The following is a 20,076-nucleotide window of genomic DNA, read 5'->3' on the forward strand; positions in this document are numbered from 1 at the left end:
TTTCTTCCTACTCCTTCAATTTAGCACAGTGCAGTACAGAGTATAATAGAGTCCCAATTTTTTTGAGCCATGGCAATCCAAACTTTTCAAGTTTACTGTATTTTATAAATGCTTTAGTTGCTATTGATAATTATAGCTAAAGTTATAAATTTAAAATTGGGTGGTTGCTGCCTTGAGATTTAGTTTTTTTTTTTTAAAGATTTTATTTATTTATTCATGAGAGACAGAGAGAGAGAGAGAGAGAGAGAGAGGCAGAGACACAGGCAGAGGGAGAAGCAGGCTCCTCTCAGGGAGCCCAATGTGGGTGGGACTTGATCCTGGGATCATGCCCTAAGCTGAAGGCAGCCTAAGCAGAAGCGCTGAGCCACCCAGGCGTCCCTCTTTGAAGTTTTAACCTTGCGTTATCTTGCATTTTAATATAAGGGAGTGAAAATTAACCTTTTTTCAGCTCTTCATTTGTAAACCTCAGTATTTATACACAAATCAGAGATTTCTTGAAATAGAGTTCCCCAAATCAGCTATTCCAAACTTTAGTTCATCAGCATGTTCTATTTATTTTCTAGGATAGGATCACTTCTTTAATAGTACAGAAAAGACATTTAGATGAATTGCAGCACATTAAGACATTATACTGTAGCAGTGTCCGTTTTTGTAATTAGTTTCAAGTATGGTTAAGCATTAATTCAGTGCTTTCTATTTTGTCTTTTTTTTTTAATTTTTATTTATTTATGATAGTCACACACAGAGAGAGAGAGAGAGAGAGAGAGAGGCAGAGACATAGGCAGAGGGAGAAGTAGGCTCCATGCACCGTGAGCCTGACGTGGGATTCACATGGGAATTCACGTGGGAATTCACGTGGGATTCGATCCTGGGTCTCCAGGATCGCGCCCTGGGCCAAAGGCAGGTGCTAAACTGCTGCGCCACCCAGGGATCCCTCTATTTTGTCTTTTAATGTTATAGAAGTACCTGTAGTCATTAGCCACCAAGTGTCCATGTCAATCTCTCTATCAAACATTAGTAGAGCTTAATTTTTTTTAATTTATTTTTTTTTTTAGTTATTTCTGTACCCAGTGTGGGCCTTGAACTTACAGCCCTGAGATGAAGAGTCTCATCTGCTCCTCCGACTGAGCCAGCCAGGCACCCCAGTAGAATTTAATTTAAAAAAAAGATAAATGAAAATCAAAGTTCTATTATTTTCCTCTTACATTCCAGGAGATCATTTTAAGTACCTCTCAGCATATCCCATGGTATAGACTGTTGAAGACAAGTCAGAGCATGGAGCTTTGGAGTTGAAAAACAGGATTGTATTATCTTCTTTATGATTAAAAATACTGCTAAAAAGGAAAAGAAAGGAAATTTGAGAAGAATTTTTTTGGATGAGTTAGGAGGGGAAAACCCATTGTGGTCAAATAATTAAAAAGTATGTATGCATATGACAAATAAGCCCCAACTTAATTTTTTTTCTCTATGCTTGTTAGAAAATACATATCCTTATGTTCATAAAGTCTCCCTCTTGTAGGTCATGTTAAGTAGTGCAAGCTTGAATTAACTGGCTGCTTATATGAATACTGAAACATTTCTTAAAAGATCTATTGTTTGTAAGGTATCTGAACATATCTGGGATATGTTAGGTTTATTTAGAGAAAACAATTTCCAATTATAAATTGTGTCATTTGTATAAATAGTGTGAAAATATGCATCGTTTTATAAATGGTGAATTCTTTTTTTTTTTTTTTTTTTTAAGATTTATTTGAGAGAGCGTAAGTGGGGATAAAGAGCGGAGGGAGAAGGAGAAGCAGACACTCCCTGCTGAGGAGGGAGCCTGACTCAGGGCTCTATCCTAGGACCCCAAGGTCATGACTTGAGCCAAAGGGAGATGCTTAACCAAAACCAACTGAGCCACCCAGGTGCCCCACGGTGATTTCTTATAATGGCTAAAATAAAGGCCCTTCTAAAATATCAGCAAGTTTTGTTTTCCTGACTCATAGGTGTTATAAACCTAGAAACAGCAAGGATGAAGACGATTAAGCCTTTATATGTCTAGAGTTAGTGTGGATTGGGTTCTGATTCTCATATTGCCTTGGTATTATGTACAAACAGGAAAGAAAGTAATACTGTTAAGGAACACAAATTCTATTTTAAAAATTTTTTAAAAATGAGTATACCAGGGCAGCCCTGATGGCCCAGCGGTTTGGCATCGCCTTCGGCCCGGGGTATGATCCTGGAGACCTGGGATTGAGTCTCGCATCGGGCTCCCTGCATGGAGCCTGCTTCTCCTTCTGCCTATGTCTCTGCCTCTCTCTCTCTCTCTCTCTCTCTCTTTGTGTCTGTCATGAATAAATAAAATAAAATCTTTAAAAAAAATAAAAATAAAATGAGTATACCAGGTAGGTAACAAAGTATTCAAAAAAAAAAAAACACACCAAACTGTTCATTATTGTGGAAAATGAAGTATTTTTGCAAATTTTTTGTAATCTATGACTAAGGAGAAGCTATAATTTCAGTAATTCCTGGAACCTAATGATAGAGTGGTGTTAGAAGCGCTTCTTAAGAATATGTTCATCACTGATGTAAATACACTGAGAAAAACCATTCTATTTTGTATTATTCTCTACTGTAAACTTGTCTGTAGGGCACCTGAGTGGCTCCGTCGGTTAAGTGTTGCCTTCAGCTCACATCATAATCTGGGAATTGAGCCCCAAATCGGGCTCTGTGCTCAGTAGGAGTCTCCTTCTTCTTCTCCCTCTGTGCACAGTCAACCCCTCCCCTTCGCTTTCTCTCAAGTAAATAAATAAAAATCTTCTAAAACTTACTTGTAATGGGTAGGACTTACAGATGAGTTTTATTAGCAGCTCCCATATCCCAGACACATTCTAAGGTCTCAGCTGTATCTCCTTTAAGTACTGAGTACACTAAAGGTTGGTTTGGTCTCTTACCACCTTTGTACATAGTACAAATTCTTCTGATTTTTTAGATAAGACATTTCTGGTGCTTATGTTCCATTTGCCTTTGTAGATTGAACTTACTTTTAGTTTTTTGGAAAGCTATTTCCTTACACTTAAATTCCTCTGCTTTAGAAGGTAAAACATTTGTGAACTGAAAATAATTTTCATGCAGACATCTAGTCTGATGCTTGTGTGTGCTAACTTGTAGATTTGGAAACTCTGTTAACTAGTAAAGTTATTGAGACTAATGAGTTAATGGTAAAGCCTTTGCGTTTTAAGATTGGTTTCCTTGTTTCTGTTTTGATAGCTTATACCTAAATGGAAATGAATACTTACATTGGGTATGAAATTGAATTATGAAACTATGCAAATATACATCAGTATTTTAATAATAAGTTAAGGTGAGGGACACCTGGGTGGCTCAGCGGTTGAGCATCTGCCTTTGGCTCAGGGCGTGATCCCGCAGTCCCAGGATGAGTTCCACATCAGGCTCCCTGTAGGGATCCTGCTTCTCCTTCTGCCTATGTCTCTGCCTCTCTGTGTCTCTCATGAATAAATAAATTTAAAAAAATAATAGTTACGGTGAAAGTAGCAGTTTCAACATTTTAAAAGGCTCTTCTTACTACCAAATGTTAATTATTATCTACCATTTTTAGACCTCCTTATTTCGAATACTTCCATCTATATTAACTTAATGATATACGTGCCTGTCATTTTCATTCCTTCTGTCCCTCTTTGTGTGGTTTTGATTTTGATCTTATTTTATTTGTTATTTTAGTGTCTACTTGGCTAATTTCCTCACTAGGATCTTAACGTACACAAATACTTCTGCATGTATGCATATACACATATATTCAAAAGGCATTAAAATACTGGAAAAAGTATTAGCTGAGTGAGTTCTATATATAAAGTAAACAGAACCTTTTCTCCATTAAACACAGAAAAGCTAGATACCATTTTCTTGCCTACTCTAAGAACAGATAAACTTAGTAAGGAATAGAAGAGATATGTGCTTTTAGTAGTATTTAGCTTTGGGAAATCTCATTTTTAGGAACCCCAACATTAATGGTAGTTATAAACAACCAAATTCCTTTCCCCTCCTCTTCTTCAGGTAATATCTGGTTTTATGTGGGGTTTAGTTGTTCAAAAAAGGGTTTGAATTCCAGTGCCAATACTTACTTAGTCTTTGACCTTGAGCCAGATTAATTAAACATTTACAAATAGGAGTAATAGGAAAAAATAAGAATAGTGATCCCATCTCCTAGGATTGGATGTATTAGATAGTAAGTTAAGTATATTAAATAAGATAATTAAACATGAAGTGCTTTGTATAGTGCCTGGCTTACAGAGTGCTCTTACGAATGTTGAGTTGATAAATTGTGATTTCCTCTCATTTAAAAAATTTTTTTTCTGCTTTTTCTTTGTTTTTATCTCCACTCATTATTTCTAAGTACATTGTATTTGAAATGAACAGGATCTTCCAAATTTTTTTTTTTTAAGATTTTATTTATTTATTCATGAGAGACAGAGAGAGAGGCAGACACACAGGCAGAGGGAGAAGCAGGCTCCATGCAGGGAGCCTGACATGGGACTCAATCCTGGGACTCCAGGATCATACCCTGAGCCAAAGGCAGAGGCTCAACCACTGAGCCAACCAGGCATCCCTCTTCCAGGTTTTAATAGTCTCTCACCACAAGTATTTTGGTTTGGTTTGCAGTTACCAGGAAGAGAGATCCAGTTGTCTAACATAAGAGAGAATGTTGGACTTCCCCATACATACTTTCCCCATCTCTGTTCTCCTGAAATCCACTTTACATGACATTAAAGAAGTTTAAAAACAAAAATGTATGAAAAGATACAACTCACAAAGAGAAAGAGAATAATCATGGATGAGAGGTAATAAAAAGTGGATGATCAAGTAGGAATTGGCTGAATGGCAGCCAATCTAATTACCTAAGGAGGGGGCTACTGATAAGAAGGAGCCTGGCATTCTTTATCTGCCTTGCTCTTTAGAATTCCCTCAAGAATAAATTGCCAAAGTAACAATACAGGAAAACTTCATGAACTGAGACAACATCAACAAGAAATTTTTTAGTTGAAGGTCAGTTGAATAAAAAAAAATCTATACCATTTCGTGAAATTTCAGATTATTTGGGTTAGCCATTTAGCTCTGTAACCAGTTGTACTGCAAGATATTTATGGACGGTGTTGGAACAATTAATGATAGTTACACAGAAGGTGAAGCAAAAAAAAGCAATTCAACATAGTACAAGAACAGAAATTATAGAACACTGCTTGGCTCACTTGTGAACAGTATTTACAAAAAGTTAATATAAACATTTGATCTTTATTTCACATAGTGTGTGGGAGAAATTCCAGACTTTGAAACCACAATGTTTATTTTAGAGGAACTGTCAGTACAGTGGTGTCAGTACAGTAGAAAGAAAAGAATAGTGGACAAGAAGATTCCCAGATGTGCTTTAGTAGCAGCTGTGGAACCTTAGGGAGTAATATGATCTCCTTAGGCACATGAGTTTTTTCTTGCTGCAGTAGCAGATTGTCTATCACAAATTTAGTAGATGAAAGCAACACAGATTTATTATGTACACTTAGAGGTCGGAAGTCCAGTACAGGTCTCACTAAAATCACTGTAAGCCATCATATTACATCACATTTTCTTTGTACGAGATACAAGGTGTTTTGCCATTCTAAAGTTAGCTATGTTATGCATGCCCACGCACATGCTTGCATATACGGTGTACAGAAACAATCTCAGATCTGTGGTGGAAGAAATCCCTAATGTTGTCAGGGCTTTTATATTCAAAAGTACTGAAAAATCTGTCACTGGAACTTAAAAAACTGGTTTCAGATTTTTTTTTAATCCATTTTGTGCTTCAGTTTTTCATGCTGCAAATTGCAGTGTGTCACTTAATACAGATACTAACATTAAATAGAAGAAGAAAAAGAACTCCCCCTGTTGGCTTCAGGTTTCTCATTGAGAGATGAGAACAGCTAGTTCTTTCAGTTTTGCTTTTAGCAATTTTGCCCTTGGAAGGTTACTGTAAACTTGCTTAGAGCTTCTTTTTAAAAACAAATTTTGAGGCCTCCTTGCAAACTTCTCAAATGCAAAATTTATATGTGAGGAAAGGTTAGTATCTACTAAACTGTAAAGGGCAAAATAAAGACATCTCTACTTAGGATTGGATTTTTAGCAACCCACCATTTGTAAATATTTCCAGCATGAAATATCCTGCCTTTCTGTATTTTGTGAGAATCCCTTACTTGTAACTCTAGTTGGGTGATACATGGTGTGGCTCTCCTCTTTTATTGAAATGGTTCCTTACAATAAGCCCCTTGACCTGACAGCCCCTGCTGGCATTACAGTGAGCACACCAACATCTAGAAGCCAGAGGAACAGAATTACCATTTTTCGTCCCCGCCGTAGAAGATACAGTGTAAGTTGGGATACTGAAAAGTCTTGTTTTTGGAGGTTTTGACCTAAATATGAGAATGTGGAATTTAAAGTAGGCTACTTAGTTACTGAAGAGCTAATTTTTTTTTTTTCTTCAGTCTTTGCAGTATCTCACCCCTGGTTTCTCTTCATTTGTTCCTTAATCTGTTTATTGGGTTTTTGGGTTTGATCTTAGAAACCAGACTTCAACAAGGTGGTTTTTTCAGGTTATATTACCAGTCATGGGAAGCTGGATCTGGCTTCTTAAACTTATGTCTCCAGGGCCGGGGGCACTGTCAAGACTCCTCTCTGCCACTTTCTTGATTCTTGGCACATTGGTTTCTTAGTTTCTGACTGGAGGTGGGTGTTTTTTCTTCATAGGAAACATGGTTTCTCTCAGCTTCATGTTCATCATCTCAGTTTAACAACCACAAGGAAGAAAGAGCTTCTCCTGCTTTAGTCCTTCCCAGCCAGGGATTCTGGCACAGTTGGTGTCATATGCACACCTTTGGAATCAGGGTTGTAGACTGTTGTGGTTGGCGGCTTCTCAAAATCATATGGTGGGGTTTGGGAAGAGGTGATTTCCTAAAAGGAAAGGAAGGAGACTGGTGTTTCCAGAACAAAAGATATGCAGAAAGAAATGGCATGTGTCCACTATAAAGATTTATGTCTATTTATGCATAAGGATAAATCTCACTTGGTCAGTTTGGAAATCTGTTACTCATTCTGGTAAACATGTTAAAAAGCTGCCTCAAGTCCATTAAGAAAAATAAAAAATTTATTGTTGTAGGTCTAAGCTACCATAAAAAAAAAGTAACCCAAATCAGTAAAATAGAAGAAGCTAAGGATATGGAATTGTAAAAACAAATCTTTATCTTTTGGTAAATGATAGCTTTCCTGTCAGAAGCTTCTATCTCTTTACCAAGTACCGAAGTGAACTTGGAGGCTATTTCACATTAGCAGAATAACTATAGTGAAAAAGTAAAAGAAGGCTGAAAACCTAATGCTACTTATATACCTTTGGCCGGGTTTTGGCAAATGTAGGGTCTGTAGGCCCTTTTGACTTTTGTTCCATATTTAATAAATTTGGTATGAAAGATAATGAGTAAAAGATAGAGGCTTCCTGTATTACACAATTTATAAGGTTTTCACCCGTTTCCTCTTAAATTTGTGATGTGTCATTTTGAGCAGTGTACTGAAACTCATTAGGTAACTGTTGATTAATAGGTAATAAAATCTTGTGATGAATCATTTATTTTTATATGTCATGAGAACAATGCCTTTTTTCTCCAAGTTTGCTTTTTTATCTTTAATGATTTTTGCAGAACCTTTCCTTGCTCTGTTTTAATGTTTTCCTGTTAGTAGAGCATAGCGTATTGTTATTTACAGACCACCTTCAAAGTTGGTCTGACTCATCAGTAAAAGGTCTCATGGGCACAGATGGTAGATAGTAGATTGGGTAGGTCAGATCATTGGTGATACCTTAAGTAGGTATACGTGACCTCTGTATAATCATTCTGTTATGCTTATGATTTATCAGATCATTATTCAAATAAAACCATGACACACTCCAAGTGAAAACTTGGTTAGGGTCCAGAGATAAGGAATGAAAATTTGGAGGTAAATCTTATGAGAGAACAGTGGAGCTATTTCTAGTCTATGAGGTAGGAATAAGCTCTTCTCTTCCCCTGCAGTTTTGAGGTATAATTGACATATAACATTATATTTGTTTAAGGATACAATGTAGTGGATTTGAGTACCCATTTACTGTTGACCCTACAGTTGACATTATAGAGGTAGAGGCTGATCCTCACACACAATAGAAAATCCACGTGTAACTTTCGATTCCCTAAAGTTTAACTGCAAATAGTCTACTGTTGACTGGAAGCCTTACTGATAACATAAACGGTTAGTACATACTGTGTATGTTGTATGTGTTATGTACTATATCCTTACAATAAAGTAAGAGAAAAGAAAGTATTATTAAAATCTTTAGGAAGAGAAAATATGTTGATAGTACCATACTGTATCTATTGGACAATATCCCACATAAGTGGCCTGTACAGTTCAAACTTGTTAATCAAGGGTCAGCTGTATTGCAAAATGATTACCATAATATGTCCAGCTAATATCCATCACCTCACATTAACTACAAATGTAGTTAGAGCATGTAATACATTTTTGTATTGTCCATCAGTCCCATCAGTGGATGCTTAGGTTGTCCATCAGTCCCATTAGTGGATGCTTAGGTTGTTTCCCTGCCTCTTGGCTATTAATCAGTGTGCTGCAGTGAACACGAGGGCACATATCTTGGTGATATAGTGATATTGTTCCTGCGGATATATACCCAGAAATAGAACTGCTGGATCACTTGGTAGTTTTATTTATTTATTTATTTTAGGAACCTCTATACTGTTTTCCATAGCAGCTACACCAGTTTACATTTCTGCCAGTAGTGTGCAAGGGTTTTCTTTTCTCTCCATTCCTGCAAACATTTGCTATTTCTTGTCTTCTTAATGATAGGCATTCTGACAGGCATGAAGCGGTTTGAATTGTATTTTCCTGATAATTACTGATGTTGAATACCTTCCCATGTATCCATTGGTTATCTGTATGTCTCGTTTGGAAAAGTGTTCAGATCCTCCACACAATTTTTAATCAGGTGGTTGGTTTATTTGCTGTTGAGTTGTATGAGTTCTTTATGTATTTTGATTATGGGCTTCTTACATAAGTGATTTGCAAATAATTTATCCCATTGTCATTTCATTTTGTTGATATTTTCCTTTGCTGTACAAAAGTTTTTTGGTTTCATACAGTCCCCAAACTGTTTGTTTTTATTTTTTTTTTGCTTTCGGTGTCAACTGCAAACCTTACTGCCAGGACCAATTTCCAAGAGCTTATCTCCTATGTTTTTCTCTAGGAGTTTTATGGCTTCACACTTTATGTTCAAGTCTTCATTCAGGGGCACCTGGGTGGCTCAGTGGTTGAGCATCTGCCTTTGGCTCAGGTCATGATCCTGGGGTCCTGGGATTGAGCTCCACATCAGGCTCCTGCAGGGAGCCTGCTTCTCCGTCTATGTCTCTGCCTCCCTCTGTGTGTCTCTGATGAATAAATAAATAAAATCTTAAAAAATATAAAAGTCTTCAGTTCATTTTGAGTTAAATTTTGGGTATAAGATAGGGATCCAATTTTATTCTTTAGCATATAGCTGTCCAGTTTTCCCAGCACTGTTTATTGAAGACCATGTTCTTTCCCTCTTCTGTATTCTTGGCTCCTTTGATGTAAATGAATTGACTACATATGGGAATGGGTTTATTTGGGGGCTCTCTTTTGTGTTCCATTGATTTGTGTATCTGTTTTTATGCCAGTACTGCCATGCTGTTTTAATTACAATAGCTTTGTTATGTATTGCAAAATCAGCAAGTGTGATGCCTCCAACTTTGTTCTTTTTTATGATTGCTTTGGCTGCTCAGGGTTCTTTTTTTGGGTTCCATATAAACTTTAGATGGTTTGTTCTATTTATGAGAAAAATGCTACTGGAATTATGGGGGAATGTGTTGAATCTGTAGATTGCTTTGAATAATAAGGACTTAACAATATTCTGATCTATAAACACGCAATATCTTGTGAGTTCACTGGTCCTCTCTTCCACTTGAGCTAGTCTTCTGTTGAACTCTGGATTTTTCAGTTTAGTTATTTTATTCTTTAGCTTTGTGATTTCTCTTTGGTATGCTCTTATATTTTCTTTTTGTTGAAATTGTTTCTCTTTTTATGTATTGCCCTCCTGACCTTACTACCAAGGATCACAAGCATCTTTACCACCATTATTTTGAAATCTTTAATGATTTCAGAGAAATCACTGAGCTCAGTTTCATTAAGGTATGTTTTTGGAGTGGTATCATGTTCTTATGTTGGGACATATTCTTCTATTTTCTCATTTTCCTTGACTTGGTATTGATTTCTGTCCACCTCTCCCAGTCCTGATGGATTGGCTTGTATAGGAATTGAAGTCTAGCATTTCAGCCTGGCCCAAGTTCTTGGTTTTCTCTCAAACCTTGTGATTATGTAACCTCTTTATTGGTAGTTCCCAGTCCTTGAGGATGTGCCAAGACCTGTCAGTGTCCTAAAAGGGAGGATCTTAGTACATAAATGCACAGCCTCATTTAGAAGCCAGATACTTAGACATTAGCTTTTAAAATATGCAAATAGGCCTCTTCCAGGGAGAGACCTGGAGATGGGAGTTGGTGTCTGCTGCCTCTGTGCTGAGCCCTGGGGTATAGCTGGGTAAGAAGTGTTTCAGTGTTGCTACAGTGATTAGGCTCTTCTCTTTTTTTATTCATGCACTTATTGTTTTACTCATCACTACACCCAACATAGGACTGAACCTCAGGACCCTGAGATCAAGAGCGCATAGCATACTCTACTGCCTGAGCCCGCCAGTCACCGCTCAGCTCCTCTGTTTGATAAAAATTACTGATTAAAAAACATTGTTTGGTGGTGGCTTGGTTGTTGTAAAGTTTATTTTTAATGAGAAAAACCATTCAACCTAATGGCTAAGTAATTTAAAAAATTGTAATATTTTATTCAGAGAATATAGCAGGTCAACAAATGGGAGTATAATGCATGGACTTGAGCAAAGGTCAAGATACTAAGTGAGAGTTTGCCAGAGACAGATTTGAAGGCAAAATTCAAACGTCACATACTGCTATTCAAGGTATTAGCAATTAAGTTCTTATGTTTATAGTGCTTAGAAATGTGCGTGGCATGTTGTAAGAGTCTTAAATATTCTCCATTATTTATTTTAAAATATTGAGCTGTCTTTATTTTTTTATTTTAAAATTTATTTTATTTATTCATGAGAGACAGAGAGAGAGAGAGAGGCACAGACACAGGTAGAGGAAGAAGCAGGCTCCATGCAGGGAGCCCGACGATGTGGAACTCGATCCTGGGTCTCCAGGATCAGACCCTGGGGTGAAGGCGGAGCTAGACCGCTGAGCCACCCGGGCTGCCCTGAGCTGTAAGTCTTTAGAGCAAGTATTTCTAAACCATTGAGCCATCAGCATCACTTCAACTATTGTTAGACGTGGAAATTCCTGGCCCTTTGAAGTTCTGCAAGTAGAGCTCTGCAGCCTGTTTTAACAAACTCTCCAGGAATTCAGATGTACACAAAAGTTTGAGAACTGCTATTTTTGAGATTCTACCCAACATAAAACCAAAATAGTGGTACTCACTTTGGCAGCACATATTCTAAAATTGGAACGATACAGAGGATTAGCATGGCCCCTGCACAAGAATGTCATGAAAATTTGTGAAGCATTCCATATTTAAAAGAATAAAAACAAAATACTGGCGCTAGTTGAGCTCTACAGGACATAGCATCACTATGAAGCAGAGGGGGGAAACAGCCATCAGATAAGTGATTTTTTTGTTGAGGAATTAAACCCCACTAGAATTGGTATTCCCTCCCCCACACACACACCTTTTTTTTTTTTAAGATCTATCTATCTATCTATCTATCTATCTATCTATCTATCTATCTATGAGAGAGAGAGAGAGAGAGAGAGAGGCAGAGACACAGGAGGAAGGAGAAGCAGGCTCCATGCCGAGCCCGATGGGAGACTCGATCCCGGGACTCCAGGATGGCGCCCTGGGCCAAAGGCAGGCGCTAAACCGCTGAGCCACCCAGGGATACCCCCCCACACACCTTTTTAAAACATCTTCAGTATAAAATAGGTCCTTGAGAAATACTAGGTCTGGATATTAGATAAGACCAGTAGATTTTAGAAAACTGAGCTGACATTCTTTACCATCCTTTAACTTCTTCAGCAGTCTAGTAATTATTGGGCACAGCTATGGTCCTAGAAGAATGCTTACTATGGTAGGAAAATCAAACTATAAGTAAATTATAATGGTGTTTTAGGTGTTATAATAGAAATATGAGCTGTATTCTCTGAATGCTCAGATCAAGGAATAACCAGTGGCCACAACTTACAAGTTTGAGTGTGAACTGGGTCTAAAGGAGTTGCTGGCCAGGTGCTAAGTGGGAATAGGTTTGGGTGAGGGCATTTGTTGACATTCTTACTATGAAAGTTACTGTTTTCATTTTTTGTGTAAGTGAAGACCCACTTTTCCTTTGCTACAAAAAACGTCAAATCCATTTTTGTATTACAGCTTTTGTTTTGTGGATTTTTTATTTTTATTTTTATTTTTATTTTTATTTTTATTTTTATTTTTATTTTTATTGTACCTATGAACTGGTTAGGATAGTAGGAGGCCCCTCACAGGCAGGGGATGATTGTCAGCAGTATCAAAGAAAAATATAACTATTTGTCTTAGAAATGCCTGTTGCCTAGTTATACTGTCAATATTTCAAAAAAACAAACAAACAAAGTTATTTCAGAGGTTCACAGAGTTTGTTTTTGGTGCCCTTACCACTTGAGAAACTTTTTTCATGGCACCTCTAGGCCAAGAGAAATTCTTTACAGGTTTAGTAACTAGTTTTGTTCAGACAGCTTAATAAACACTTACGTCCTAACATCTTGGTCGATTTTTTAAAAATAACAAAAATTGAAAGAAAAAATAAATTTTTATTTCATTCTAATATAGTCATCATGATTTCCAGGATGGGTGCCTGTTCCATATTACACAACTCCCCAGACCATGGAATCAGTTGAAGACCATTCCCCTCTTTCCAGTTCTGTATTATCTCTTGCGCAGTGCTTGGGTTCTTTTCACAGCAACCCTGGAAAGCACTGCTTTGCAGTGATGTGCCATTAAGAAGAGCATATGCTCTCGTGGCTGGAGTGGAAGACTGCAAAAGCACCTGGCTCTAGCAGTCCCAGGCAGACCGGGTCTGGCCGTTTGCTGCTGACAAAATCCAAATGCAGATAGTCGAGTGTTGGTGAAAAAAGAATACAATTTAATTCAGTGAGTACAACACTGAAGGAACATGTAATGGGAGTGTGTGAATGATACAGATGAATGGCACAAACTAAATTGATACTGTCGCTGCTAGCCAAATAATGTATGGAAGACAGTGGACTGTCCTCTCAAAGACTGTCCAGAGTGCCAAAAATACTTGTAGGTTTGTATAAGGAAAACGTGGGACAGGGGTTATTGAGTGCGTGCTGTGGGCAGTGACAGTCCAGTCGATCATGGTCTTGGAGTCAGTCACGTGGGCAGTGTGTCTGCTCAGGGTAGTCCTTACTGCTTGAGGGAGTATTTTGCCTTCCTGCAGGGTCTTTTGCTTGAGTTAAGAGATAAGCTGGAACAAAGAACTTAATCAGAAAATACACACTGAAGTCACAGTGGAGGTAGCCGAAGTTTTCTTTCATAATGTTGAAATTTTAAATTATCTTGATTTACTAGTTCACACAGTATCATACATAAGTTGAGTATCCCTTTGTTTCCCTCATATTGAAAATACTGTGTGGCGCCCTTGGATTTCTGCTGGGAATCATGGGTTTATTTGATAAAATACATAGGTGGGGGATATACTTTGTCTAAGTCACCAAGTTAAGTCAATAGCATATCTTTCATTTTCACTTCTTTTGCTTAGGCTGCATTGGTGTGATTACTATCTTCTAGCCTGAAGGAACCAGCTTTTTTCACTGCCGCAGATGACAGGCACGTTTGTTTTTGTTTTTGTTTTTGTTTTTTTTGGTAATCTTGACACTGAACATGGGGTCCAAACTCAGAACTCCAAGATCAAGTCATATGCTCTTTGAATCAGCCAGGTGCCCTGGCACATCATTTTCTGTTCACTGTGTCCATTTCTAGAAGTACCTGCCTCTACTCTTACCTAAAGCCTCCTGTTACCTATGGACCCTGACCCTAAATTGCTCCTCAGTTGCATGTATTTGCACACTAAATTGCCCAAACAGTAGTCCTGGAGGAAGTTTTAACTTTTAAGTGATTGAGTTATCACTATTTTTCTAGAAGCTAAACTCAGTTAATACTCAAGAAATGTGAGGGAGTTGGAGTATTTAATTTTTGAGGGGAGAGTATTTATACTGCTGCAGAAATGTGTTTGAAAAATTATGCCTTAAAGTTGAATTGTTGAAGCATCTGGGTGCGTCAGTCAGTTAAGTGTCCAGCTCTTGATCTTAGCTCAGGTCTTGACCCTCAGGGTCATGAGTTCAAGTCCTGTGTTGGGCTCCACCCTATTAATACGATTACTTCATAAATTAATTTAGAAAAGTTTATTGATAAACGCTGTACACCGTGTGTGGTGCTGGCCTTTGTGGATTCACATTTTATATGCCTGCCTGCATAGGAGCACATCCACCATCCAGGGGATCATTTAAATTCAGTGTGAGGGGATCCCTGGGTGGCGCAGCGGTTTGGCGCCTGCCTTTGGCCCAGGGCGCGATCCTGGAGACCCGGGATCGAGTCCCACGTCGGGCTCCCGGTGCATGGAGCCTGCTTCTCCCTCTGCCTGTGTCTCTGCCTCTCTCTCTCTCTCTCTGTGACTATCATAAAAAAAAAAAAAAAAAAAAAAAAAATTCAGTGTGAGGTATAAATTTTACTTTGGTAGGTGAATCATAAGGCAGTCTGGGAATACCGAATGGGAGTAACCCCAGACTCAACGGTGTAAAGGAGGCAGGCCTGAGATAGTGAAATTAAGGAGTGATAGGAAAGATTGTTCCAGGCAGGGTTCTAGAAGAGCATAGTGTCTGTAGGGAACTTGAAATAGCAGATGAAAGCTTAGAATGCATGAAGGAATGTAGTTAGAGATGAAGTCCGAGAGAAAAACAGGATTTCCATAAGCTGTGGAGTTTTGAATTTATGTTGGAAGTTTTGGGAAGCAGGTGAGAGATTTAAAATGGTAACACGATCAGTGTTGTATTGGAGAAAGTTATATATTGGAAGGAGGAAGAGGGATGTAAAGTTGGAACCAAATGAGTGAGGCTCTCCTGCAGTGATGGAGGTGAGAGGCTTAGGGACCTGAAATAAGGCTGTGACACTAATGTGGGGATGGAGAGAGGAAATGGGCTGACTCCACAGGATTTTTTGCTAATTGGATGTGATCATGGAGAAGGAGCAGTGAGCGAAGGACAGCCTTCAAACCTGGCTGGAAATCCTGGCAGAAATGTTTACCCAACAGGGACTGAAGAGGAGAGATGGGCTTCACAAAGAAGGTTATGTGTTCAGTGTTGGACTCCGGAAACTTGTGTGTCCTCTGGATTTTCAGTTAGCAGTCAAATGTATAGTCTTAAGCCCACAAAAGTAGAAAATAGGCTCACTGATCATCAGCATGGCCATAGTAAGATGAGGACGTTTGAGAGGGAATAAAGGAGATGGAGAATATTCTGAAGAATGTCAGCTTACACAAGATAAACAGTAGCAGGGAGATGGAAGTAGTAGATTAAAGAGATGAGAAACCAGAGAAGTGGAATCTGTTGAAAGAATTATCTCAGAATAATGCTTTCTCTAGGTTGTATATTCCAGGGCTGTTTTTATTTTTTTGAGATTTATTTGAGTGTGTATGTGCGTGCATGTGTGCATACATGGAGAGGGACAGAGGGAAAGAATCTCAAGCAGACTCCCCACTGAGATTGCAGTCTATCATGGGGCTCCATCTCTCGACCTGCACTGATACCAAAAGTGCTACCCTTAATGGACTGAGCCACTTGGGTGCTTTTCCAGGTTTTATGAAATAAATATTTGACCACTTTGAAGTTTTGTAACAGATGCCTAGGTGGATATTATTATTAAAACCACAGCATCCGTTCTCCCCCTGCTGTGTTGTGTAGGAGCATCATTGGAGCAGCTGACTCCCTGCTCCTGGCGATCCCTCGTTAGGTCTGTGCTGCTCATGGGAAATGGCTGTCCTTCAGCAGTGATTGGGTCCAAGAGTTTCGCTCAAGGAAGACATTCTGGATGAGAGGAATTGGTCTAAGACAGGGTATAGAACTCAGATGCCAGAGGAAGTTTTGTGGAGACCTCGGGAAATTTGCCCCTCCCCATCTTTTTTTTAAATAAAGTGCCGTTTTTCTGTATGTCATTAAACACATAAGGCCTTAGACTTGCTGCAACACTGTTGGCTACCAGCCTGAGACTGAGACTGCAGGAGGGCAGAGATGAGGAAAGGGCAGAGAAATCCCATGGAAGCTCTGAGTACACTGAACACCTTGCCACTGGGCCTTACTGCTTAAGCCATTTTTGTTTTTCAGGTGTAATTTTAGTTTCAAAGAAGGAACATGTGATGGGAGTGTGCGAATGATACAGATGAATGGCACAAACTAAATTGATGTAGCTGCTAGCCAAATATTATATGGTGGCTCTGCAGTATAGTTTTCAAAAACTTAAAATATATCTTCTAATACTTTTGGGAGGAATACAAGACTGGAAATAATTTTAGAATTGTATCAGAAAGAATGAAGACAAACTAGGTTCTGGTGGAAATCAGAAAAGAAATTAAGTGTTGATCATTTGTATGTCATCGTTTTAATACTAAGCAATAATTAACTTTCTGTGTAAAGTTGTAAGAGTAGGAGAAAACTCAATCTTGTGAAAAACTTATTAGGAAAATTATCAAATACACAGAAGTAGAGGAAAGAGAACCCCCTCTCCCATGTATGTATCACTCAGCTTCAGAAGTTGTCCATGGGGGGCGTGGAGGGGCATCCTGTTCACCTGTGACTCCTTCCCCTCTCAGTTGGAGAATTTATTTATTTATTTTTAAAGATTTTATTTATTTATTCATAGAGACAGAGAGAGGGAGAGGCAGAGACACAGGCAGAGGGAGAAGCAGGCATCATACAGAGAGCCTGACGTGGGACTCAATCCAGGATCTCCAGGATCATGCCCTGGGCTGCAGGCGGCGCTAAACTGCTGCACCACTGGGGCTGCCCTCAGTTGGAGAATTTAAAGTAAATTCTGGATATCCCATTTCATCCCAAAATACTTTAGTACAGGATACTTTGGTAGAGCACTTGACTTGATTTCCAGGTCATGAGTTTGAGCCCCATGTTGGGTCTAGAGATTACTTAAAATTGAAATCTAAAAAATATATATATTTCAGTATCTATCTCTAAGTTTAAACTGCTATAATGAAGCATTGTCATTGAGTAAATATGAAGAGACATTTTCCCTAATCTCCTCCCTAATGCAACTATAATCTTGACCTTATGCAGAATAACAGTATTTCAAGGATGGCAAGAATTATTCAGAAAGTTGACATTCTTAATAGAGTACCCTATAAAGAATAAAGTATGTTTCCAGGAAAAACGATGACTCTGCTACTGACAACAGCTAATATGCATCAGAGTGAGTGCACCATTTCCTGTTTTTCTTTGCTGAGGCCCAATTCTGGAATTCCCCTTGTTTGCCCATGATTTAAATCTTGTCTCTGTCTTGTATTAATACAGCACACCACAGAAGTATCCTATTCTTTAAGTGTCTGTAGTGACTGAAAAATAGTACATTTCTGTAGTTTGAAATATGTAATTACACTTAGCATCTAGGTTTTTTTTTTTTTTTTTTTTTTTTTAAGATTTTATTTGTTCATGAGAGACACAGAGAGGCAGAGACACAGGCAGAGGGAGAAGCAGGCGCCATGCAGGGAGCCCGATGTGGGACTCGATCCTGGGACTCTAGGATCACTCCCTGGGCCGAGGGCAGGTGCTCAACTGCTGAGCCACCCAGGCATCCCAGCATCTAGGTTTTTGATTTATAATGTTATAATATAAACCCAAAGAACATCTCCGCCTGTGTCTGGATCTATCCTTCCTACCTTCCCTGGAACATTACAACGTTGATGATTTTTTTCTACTTTCAGTCTCTTTCACTGGATCTTACCAAATATTAAGCATAAATGAAATGTTTCTCATCCTAAAGGGGAAAATTCAGTCCTCTTTTCCTCTTCTTTCAGCTCAGCCCATTCTTTCTTGTCCAGACGGCCACTTTGTCCAGGTGTTTGTGTTCAGTGCTCCATTTCCTGTCTCTTACACATTAGCCTGGCCCCTCAGAAGCCCTCCACAGCCACCCCTGCTTTCAGCCTTTACCTGACCTCTCCCCAGCTTTCAACTGTGTCTGCTTAATGCCTACATGACATCTTGAAGAGGACACACCTGATTTTCCTCCTTCCTTTCAGACATGTTCTTTTTAACTTCCTTACGGCTTATTGTTCTCCACCCAACATTCAACTTTCAGCTTCCCCTCTGCATTCTCATTCTCTTTATTATGCTGGTGGGACTTGATTTCTTTCATCTAGTTTGTTAGCCTGAGTCAGAGTCCTGTATCCATGTATCCAACTTGCCCTCCTGTTAACTTCACCTGGATGTCTCACACATAACTCAAATTTAGTGGGTCTTAAACTCTTTCATCTTCTTCCTGAACTCTTTCTGGCCTTCTTCCACTATTACCTGACCCTGCAAATTGTGTACATTCTTCTCAGATGGGAAATCTGTGCATCTTTCATAAGTTCTGTGGTTCCCTTCTCAAATCCACTCAAACAACCAAATGCTCTTTTATCTGTGGAAAACTTGGATCTATCTAGTTCTTTCCACTTCAGCTGCTGTTAGCTAAATCCAAGTAATCTTTTCCCACCAACATTATTGTAATGACTTCTCCTTTGGCTCCTCCAGCCTACCTGCCAGCCTTAGTTATGGACTGGCCTTTAAAATCAACCTGTCATGGGTCACCCAAGTGACTCAGTCAGTTAAGCAGCTAACTTCGCCTGAGGTCATGATCCGGGGTCCTGGGATCGAGCCCTACATTGGGCTCCCTGGTCAGCAGGGAGTCTGCTTCTCCCTCTCTCTGTACCCTACCCCGCCCCCCATTCGTGCTCTTAAATAAATCTTAAAAACAACCCTAATGTGTCATATCATTAGGGAAGGAAGGACTGAAGGCTTCAACCTCTATACCTTAAATCAATGTCAAATTAATGGCTTGAAGAAATCTTTCAAAGTGAAAGGAAAAGCCTGACTCCCAACTCAGTAAAGTTGAAGTTAAAAAGTATTCACTATAATCAGATTTATAGTTATCTGTCCTTTGCTTTTCAATATGAGAGTAGTCTCTGTTGAACATCCTCCCTCAGTACCCAGACTGTTATGGTATTTGAATTTGATTCATAAGCTGATCTATTCCTTTCAAGAAACCTTTCTGGGGAGTTGTGTGGTGGCCTGAGTGCCCCATTGTGACTGTTTTCCCAGCATCTTCCTTCAGTCATTCAGTTGTTAGAATAAATCAGTGTGGAGACATGGGCCAAGTGTAGCCTTCTGCTAAGCCCTGAACACACCCTTCCAGAAGAAATGATGATGGAACTTGAAAAGTTGTTCCTGTGAATTCGCAGGGCAAAGGATGGACAAGACTCCCAGTGTCCTGGGAGTAGAGGTTACTCACTGAAATATGCCCATCCCTTAACCTGCTTGAGAGGGCCCTCCAGCTGAGCCACCTGGCACCCTTTGCCATCAGTTGTTGTTGCACCTGCCAGTAAACTGCACCAGGCTCTAAGAGGGACAAGTCAGTAGGTCTGCAGATGCCATTATCCCATGGAACTGAACTGCTATCCTTTTCTCCTCAACTGGAGCCATCCACCCTCTCCTGCTGGTGGAGAGTGCCAAGAAGCTCGAAGTCTATCCACCTCTCCATCAAAGGGCTTACTGGGGAAGAAACCCCAACAATTTGTTCTGCCCAGGTATTGAGAAAATTCTTCTGATTGGTGAAAATACATTT

General features: G+C 39.1%; 1 protein-coding gene and 1 non-coding gene across 7 annotated transcripts in view; both read left to right on the plus strand.

The window, feature by feature from the left end:
• Nucleotides 1-20,076, plus strand: part of CDC42SE2 (CDC42 small effector 2) — a 116,507-nt gene that overhangs the window by 87,209 nt on the left and 9,222 nt on the right. The gene's annotated exons all lie outside the window — the stretch shown is intronic.
• On the plus strand, nucleotides 11,620-11,724 carry LOC140642092 (U6 spliceosomal RNA). Its single transcript, XR_012038659.1, has one exon. It is a non-coding gene; the product is annotated as a U6 spliceosomal RNA (small nuclear RNA).

This window comes from Canis lupus, chromosome 10 (assembly GCF_048164855.1).
Source record: "Canis lupus baileyi chromosome 10, mCanLup2.hap1, whole genome shotgun sequence".
NCBI classification, from domain to species: domain Eukaryota; kingdom Metazoa; phylum Chordata; class Mammalia; order Carnivora; family Canidae; genus Canis; species Canis lupus.